General features: G+C 33.6%; 1 long non-coding RNA gene across 4 annotated transcripts in view; it reads left to right on the forward strand.

Moving 5' to 3' along the window:
• LOC136344945 (uncharacterized) overlaps positions 1-9116 on the forward strand; it is a 54864-nt gene that overhangs the window by 15153 nt on the left and 30595 nt on the right. The gene's annotated exons all lie outside the window — the stretch shown is intronic.

The raw sequence follows: 9116 nt of genomic DNA on the forward strand, positions 1-9116 counted from the left end.
CAAAGGGAAGGATAAAACAGCTATATTTACCATTTTCCCACACATTCAACATCATTACAACCACTCCTAGAGTTTAGCTTTCCCTAAATGGGAATAACTTAACCGAAACAACATTCCTTTTGTTTGAATTAAATTCTTCCCATATCTTTCCATAATCATTTAGGCGAAAATAAGCTTTTTGGCTAAAACAGATCACGAAATCAAAACTCTTCAAACGCTGTCATTAGTTACAGAACAAAAACACGCTTCAATACGGTTACAGCAATATAAAAACTAACTCAGATCGTCGGATATAACTGTGTTAGTCGTACCTACGAGAGTAATCCTAGGCATAATTGAGGGCTTTTTTTAAAAGCGTCTGGAAAAGTTACATCTCCCAACCAGATTCTGTAGAAGATTAATTTCTAGATATAGAGGAATAATAACATTCATGATGAAACTGATAACATGCTCTCTAACCATATACCTAAAACTAATGAATGATTGTCGCGCGCGCTTATTCAGCAGTGTTCAGGAAGGTTGAGGCGAAGTGTTAAGGTAAGCGGTTGAAAAGCGGTAGAAGGACTTTAAACACTAAAGAGTAACACAACAACCTGATTTTCTAAATGGAGACTAACGTCAAATGTCACCAAAAACCAACATCTACACTTAAATCGCCAAAAATAAAGTAAAATTTCTAACATTAATAGCAGATAGGCACACGACTAAACTAAAAAACTACGTAATATACCTGTGAATGAGAATCAATAAAAATTTAAATTAATTAACACAGTCGAAATATGAGAATAGAAATTACTAAACGGTCAAAAACCTTCTTGATCGCTGATGTATAAATATAAAGGAATCGGTAGAAAAACTGCAATACAAATATACAAGTCTGTCTGCGGACCATTGTTGGATTATGGTCACGTACTGAAGGCAAATGCAAGGGAAAACTAAACAATACATATAAACAAAACCACTAAGCACACAGCACTAAGACTGATTACAAAAATAACTAATTCCGCCAATCCACCTCCAAAATCGTCCAATCGAAAGAGGAACTTGAGAAGAAGAGGGAAAATTGGATGGCAAATCTAAAACTGGTTTTAATTTTATGAAAAAACAGTGGCGTATCAATTTTTCCTTTGAAATATATCCAGTGACGTGTTAATACAGCCCCCACTGACAAAAGAAAAATATCTTTTTTATTGCCCAATATGCTTACTTGATGGTAGATAACGACTACCAAATTTCATTCAAATATCTCCAGCGATTTGGCAACACTTAATAAATTTGATTTTTTTTTTACACCAAACTTGGACAACCTGTATTTGAGTAGTGGAGCGTCTTTCGAACATAGTTTATTTAGCAATTTGGAATTATTTTTTTTAGTGGTCAAACTTCTCCAATTACAATTCGAAACATCCTGTATATATACATAATTAGTCATAAGTTTAAATTTCTCCTTAAAATTAAATTTATTACGCACTGTCGTCATCTCCAACCCCTGCCACGTACTACTAATTGAGTTGCTGCAGAAACTCGTCCATTAGTTCTCAATGTTAACACACTTTCTGCTACTAAACATCAGATGGCGCCAATACTCTTAATAAATTATAGGAAGTAATGGGAGAAGAATAGAACATTGATTTTCCAATAAAAATTTGTGATGCCAGTCTAGGGTCGTAAACGTCTATTTTTGTGTTACGTAACAACGGGAAATGGGAAATTGCTGGCTGGAAACTTTTCAGCGTGTTAGTTGCAATTTTCCCGACTGTGCAGGATAAATTGTACGCCATTCTTTCTGGGAAATTTTGCAGCTTTTCCTGGATATTACCTGACGGGAATAGCATGTATTAGACCCCACTGATGCTGTTTTTCTGAGTGGAATTAAATAGAATAATTTGAGAACGGATTTCTTAACCCCTTACTGAAAATTTTAATAAATGGGAAAACTACATTAACTTTGACTTAATGACATTAAGCCTACCGGACATTAATTATATAAGCAAGCTAGTTGTATGATTTTTTTAATTAACTAAATTTTGCATATCTAATCAAGAAGCTTGATGGGCAAGTTCGAATTTTGTAAAAATATGAAATTCTCGTTACTAGTTACATACATCCCCAACGAACGGTATTTAATACTATTTATTATACTCCATCATTATTGATGGTAATTCCACATCAGAATACACAACTCTGAGCTGATTGGAGAATTTAATACATATCGCAATTTAGATTTAAATCAGCCATGGGTTTTATTTACGGACTCATATACATAATATTTGTTCGCAGTATTAGCGTTTGATATTAAATTTCTGTTCGCCCCAACCCCCAAGAGGAGCGTTTTTAATATCGTCCTCATACATTGTAAATGTGGCATACATTAGGGGGATGTAAATCATATTAAGCTGAAACATTTCATCCCCTCGAGCTTACCCATATAGTGGCATGTTCCCCAAAACAATAAAATTAACTTTCAGTTTGTTTGCCCAACAAACAAGAGCGATGTTTGAAGTATGCATTATGTTTATTCCTTATAGAAGTGGAGTTTGGGGTAAAATTTCAAAATGAAGTGAATATTATAGTCTCTAAGGATTTTATAAGGAAATATAAAATTGCTGCATTTTTTATGATTACATTAAAAGCAGGTTGGGGATTGAAAAGGGGGGCTGCAGTACCTGAAAAGACACGGAAGATTGAAAATTTAATGGACCTTTGGGGCGTTCAATTCTTTTAATAACATATGCTGTTCCAGGAGGACTAGCTTTTTCCTTCTTTATGTGAATGCATTCACAGGTTATTCTGAATGGACAATTCAAGACAACAATAACTTTTCTCGAATATTTTCACGTGGATAAAAGTAATGAAGCACTTGTTATATGATGAAAGTAGGTATACGGAAAGCTTGAGGAAATAGCTTTTCTGTGGTATGACATGAAAAATTCCCGGACAGAAATAACGGCTGTAGCTCGGTTCGTGATGGAATTTGCAATATTTCAGGCGAGACTCATATTCCTGGCATGATTAGGTATACGAAACCTTTATGGGCATTGGGAAAACGCTGAAATGACAAGAACACATGCTGATTTCAAACCAGGAATTTAAAATAAGGATAAGCAAAAACTACAGGAAAATTAATTTTTTATTGATGATCTTGAGTTTATTTGACTCTAAATAGGTCCCAGTCCCAGACCGTACTCAAAATGGATCAATTTGGGGACAAAAGTTCAGTCTTTTTTATGAATTTATTATTATTTATACGTTGAAACTGAGTCATTCGTGTCTGCCTTCTTTTGATGCTCGACTTTGGTTAGAAACTCACATAAATATTGAACTGACTCACATAAACATCTCTTGCCCCTACGGACAATACGATTTTTTCAGTACTTCCCTTGAAACTCATAAATATTGATGATCGTCGAACATGTCAAATGCACAATAATACAAAACGTAATTTAAAATAACAATGCTCTCGTATTGTTATATGTACTCGAAAATACACAGAAAGTGTGTATAGGTACGTTTTTTGTTTTCAGGTTTTATTTTTGTTCGTGTAGCTCATTATTTATTCAACAGGAAACAATGTTTATGCAGCACTAAAAGCTTTTAATGGTTTCAGATGTAACGATCCAAAAAATATTTTTTCCCAGGAAAAATGCATTTGATATTGAAACTTTTAATTAAAACCGCAATTTATTGCTCGGTGCAATAAAATACTGCGAGCTGGTGAAATCCAATGTGTATATGAGGTTCATATATCGTGTACCCCAAATTAAGCGTACGTCTATGGGGTATCTTGAGAACTGATAAAAATGGTAAAGTGAGAAAAGTTGAACGGAATTTAATGACGAGTTTCATGTAGTTTTGAAAAGGATTTGAAGTTTTTTCGTTTTTGGAATGTTTTCTAAAATTCAAAAAACTGCGTTTTTAAAATGTATATATTTTAATTATGTGAATTCATAATATTTTTCAAATCTAGAAAAATAATGTCACAGTAGCATTTTGATTGTTCTGCATCTGTGCAACAATTTTCAGTTACGATATTTTGGTTCTGAAATGAGGGCATGAATTTTTTTTATATATAACTCAAAGTTCCAGTCAAGCCTAAAATGATTCAGCAAATTAACCTAAAAATTTAGAAATCTTTAAAAAAACCACATTCCCCGCATTATCAAAATCAATAAGTGGCAAAAAAAGAAGTCGATGTTGATATTTCAGGAACGAAACGTTGTAACTGAAAACGGTTTGCATAGGAGGATAATTCAGAAAAAATGTCATAAAAACTTTTTTTACAAATTTAAAAAACTCAAAATAACAGTAATTTTTGGAAAGCTCGTTTGTTTTTCCTTGTTAGCTGTTGGTTGTCAGCTGTTACCATGTGACTTTTTGTTAGCTTTTATACAAAAACTCGAATTTGTCGAGAGATTCATGGAATACATAGAAATGACCGTAATTTTTAATTAAAATTTCCATTTATCGCTCGGTGTGATTAAACACCATGAGCTTGTAGTATTATTAATTTTAACTGCAACCTATAACGCGTGTACACGTTTTGCAATAAAACTTTGCAAGAAAAGTATTTCCTATAATAGTAAAACGTTTATAACCGAACCCACATAAGAGTCATAAAAACTCTGCGGGAACGTAAAATGTCAGGTTATGTTTCACTATAAAAACCGCAGATAAGACCAAAGCCCCATTGTTTTACGAAATAAATTAACATTTTGCGCGAAACAACTGCACGATATATTGTACATCTTTAGTATTCCAGGGTTAGTAATAAATTGTAATGTGGTATATAGAGCCATCCAATGAAAATTTGACTCTCCTCTAGATTAAAAAAAATAAGGACTTTTCGAATAATTTCCAAAATATGTCAAAACAATTTTTAAGGGAGATTAATTTTTATATAAAATTCAATCCCAAAACTTCACCCCTGTGCGGGCCTCAGCAAAACTCTTAGTAAATTTAAATAGCACGCGGAGTCATGTGACATCTCAAATTAAAAACCTGCCAAAATTATGTGTTGACGGGACTTTTTTTTTCGATATAGTGCTCACGAACGGCCTTTAGTTATTTTTATTTATTTATTTATTCTTTTTTTTACTTTTTTTCAATCAACTGTCAGGTGTATAAGGGTGAAGTTTGAGACTTAATTTTTATATAAGAATTCGTACTCTTCAAAGAGTGTTTTGACATATTTTGGAAACTTTTCAAAAAGTTCTTATTTTTTAAGATTAAGATCAGTCAAGTTGTCATTAGATGGCCTTGCATATACGACAACTAGGACCAAAAAGAAATAATAGGTAGATACGTATAGAGAGCAGTTCATAGCAATTTACCTCACAAGTGCAAAAAAGCACACTTTAATACATGCTGATTCCAAATGACCAAATGACGCGAAGCGGCGTTTGATCGGCATCGAATTTGGTAATAGAATGTTACGCAACGAGCACGAAATGGTGCTCATTTTAAGTAGTAGTCACTTTGCGCAAGTTGGATACGATACTTTTTCAACATCTACAACAATTTATGAAAAACAACAGGAACTGACTTAAAAATTCGTTTCAGCTCTGGCCAAAATGGCCGTCGAGCTGACGATGTTTGTTTGTTTCGCCTTGTTGCTGTGGATACCGGTACGAAGCCGTGGGAAATAAGCTGATTTCCTTATCGTTGCGCTCGCGACCCGTAGGAAATGAAAGTAATCGCAAATCGAGGGTCTTTCGATATCAGTTTTGAATCGGTAACATGCAATATCCTGAAGGTCCTAAAAAAAGACACTTTCGTCCGTATTACATATTTACAATATTGTTCCTACAAGCGCATATGTGTTAACTTTATTGACGTCGTCAAGTTTAATAAAATATTAGCGTGTAGTAAAATCTAAACACGCGCACGTGCTTAAAAATGTTATGGGTATAAACATTTTCGACTCCAACAAATGCCACTTAGAATTTTGTGTGTAAAACGTTTGACCGCATATGTGCGGTAAAGTGCTACTTTCAGTTGGTAAATACGTGTGATAAAGCACCCTCGCAAGAACGATTTTGAAGGCTATCTAGGTCCACATGAGTTTGTTTCACTGTATGTACGTTGACCAGTTTACCGCTAGATTTGCTGTTGAGAGGTACTGCACAGTAGCTGATAAACAGAAAAGAAAATGACTCGAGATTCAAGTTAGCAAAGGGATCGCTCATTGTAGAAAAATTTTAAAACTCTTCTTCGAAAAGTAGGGACCAAAAATCATGAAAACCAATTAATTATCGAAAACGTCAGATTTATTTTTCCCTCAACAAGTTCCCTTGAAATTGAAAAGAACGTTGTAGAGACGTAGGCAACGTCGTAATCAAACACGCAGCAGTACGTCCTTGACAACGAGACAACTCCTGCAGAATAAAAAGGCCCAACCCAAGGCCGAATGGTCGCAATGTCCCTTTCCATAAGGTCGAAAGTCCATTGAAATCACTGGTGCGTTCAAGAGTCCTTCTTTGGTCTCGCACTGCTGAAGAAAAGAATGTGTACGTAAGCACTCGGGGAGTCTTCATTGTTGGCGGTTCTTACAGACAAGGCCTGCCGGCTATTGCAGGAATTGCATGAGGTGCATTATGGTCAGCCTGATATTCTTTCTTTTGACCGAGTTACGTATTGAAGCAATTAGACCATTACGAGTACTCCTGTCCGGTTAAAAAAAGTTCTTTGAAATGCGGAAAATAGTAGGGGTGCCATTAAATCCCTCGAGAGTGGAACTCGTGTCCCTGAATCCGTTTACGGTGTTCACGACGAAAAGAATAATCCACTTCTGAAAATAATCCTGTCCCTTTATTCTATGAGCGACCCTTAATTTAATTACCGTAACCGCAGTCTTAGACGCAGGGGCGGTTTGAGGGACACAAGGGAGAGATCTAGGAAGAGTTAAAGAAGATCGTGAATGTAGTATATGACAACGGTCTTTAAGGATCCTGCAGAAGAAGGCCATGGAAAGTTTCGAATTTAACCGAAAAAAGATTTTTTAATCTAAAGGGCCATAGCATCCTCCATTAGACTCCGACCCTGCTTTGACCCCATGAATGACAAATGCCACGACCCCGACATCAACAGTGCTAACAAGATTTGGCCCTGATCGGATTTTGCCCCTAAACGAGCCCAATCCACTAGAAATCTGGCTCAATGGCAATTGACAATTCTTTTTATGCAAGAAATACTGAATACACTTATAAGAATTGAGGTAGATTCTCTTAAGATTGTTCATGTCGATTTTAACCGGATTTAATAAAACCAAAGGTGGAACCGTTATCTGAAGATGGAACTGGACTGATTTCTCTTCAAATGGATTTGTTTTTTTTAGGATTTGTGAAAAAATTTATATCCCCCATGGGAGTTTCCACTCGATAAAAGTCACTTTTCAGATGCTTAAACATGGCATCATTCAATAAAAAAGTTTGTGCTTCTTTCAATAAATGATATTCGTCACGATACGTTGTTTTTCCCTAAGATGAAACCATATGGAAAACTTTTTTATTATTAATTTTACAAACAATGGTTACCTTTCATAAAACCTTTTGTGTGGTCTTAAACTTAAAATGAAATAATGAGACATCAAACATTTTGAGTCATACCAACTTTCTTAAAAATATGAATTTTGCTTAAGAAGATTTTATTATTCTGAATTTCAATAAGGCACATTTATCTTTTGTTTATTGAAAACAAGATAACTTTTCGTCTCTTAATATGTTTTCGTAACGATTGCACAATTTAAGTACGTAATTAATCCATAATAATTTATTTTACTAATAGGAAAAGACAAAAAATTAATAATTTGTATAACTATATAGGATTATTTAGTTTAGTTTTAAGTTATTTCATTGGTCTCTTTTTCAAAACATTAAATCGTCCTTTGAAAACGAAGTTTGATATGGCAGAATATTTAACCTTTACAAGAATGTCACTAAATTTGATTCCAACGAGCAGGTGCCCCATTTCACAGTACGTTGATTGTTAGAGAATATCATCAAAATATTTGCAGTGGAAAAGGAATTCACAAGCATTAAAATAATTTTTGGTTTGTTAAATCTCCTGACTTAATCCCTATTGAACATTTCTTATTATTTAAAACAGAAAGTCTGCCAGCACAGGCCATTTTAAGATGTTAATCGTTTGTAGAGGATAATTTCGGAAACATATTAAGAAATTACTCCAAATATGATAATGAAAGTAATAAGGGAATTTGGAAAAGAAACGATTAAATATTTTGAATGAGAGGCTAATTATGTCGAGGCACTAGAAGAATGGCTTAAAACTAAAGTAAATTATTCTACTTAGTTACACAAATTATTTATAATTATTTTTTCTTTTCCTATTAGTAAAATAAATTATTGTTATGCATTAATTATGTATTTAAATCGCACAATTTTTACAAAAACATATTAAGAGACACAAAGTTAACATGTTTTTAAAAATCAGAGATAAATGTGCATAATTTAAATTAACAATAATAAAATTATCTTGTGCAAAAGTCATATTTTTGAGAAGGCTAGTAGATAACTTCAAAAATTTCATATCTGATTATTTGATCTTAGGTTTAAGATTATAACTTGAATGTATAATGAACTAACTAGTACATTTCACGAAAACCCATTGAAATAGCTCCAGCCTTAGGAATTAATTTATAGTTTAATTCCTAATTTAGTTTTCAACTGCTAAAAAAGTCGGAAAATTTGTGGTTCATTCAACCTAAAATTGAGTGCTCCTTCAAAAACCTTATAGTATATCTGGAAAGTCTGAAGATCCCGGGCATTGACTCCTTGAAACTCATCAAAAACTCCTCAGAGCTTTTAAAACGCCCCTGTCATCGATTCCGCATGAAAAAAAAACACTTTTCAGGTCACAACGTTTTTTCAACGAGATTTTCTATCTTTTAAAAATTTTTGTGTATGTAAACAGTGAATAGATTCGCTCGTTCGAATTTCTGTTGCAGATTACAGTCTCTCTAACTATTCAATTTTCACGTGAAATAACCTCTTTTCACATTATTAAATGTCCTTACCTTGGATTCATTTTGTAGGAAATTTCTTGCATTTTTCTATAGATAAAAAAATATTTTTGTTATATTTAAGTTTTTTCGAAATTCT

The sequence above is a fragment of the Euwallacea fornicatus genome, chromosome 18 (genome assembly GCF_040115645.1).
Source record: "Euwallacea fornicatus isolate EFF26 chromosome 18, ASM4011564v1, whole genome shotgun sequence".
Lineage (NCBI taxonomy): Eukaryota > Metazoa > Arthropoda > Insecta > Coleoptera > Curculionidae > Euwallacea > Euwallacea fornicatus.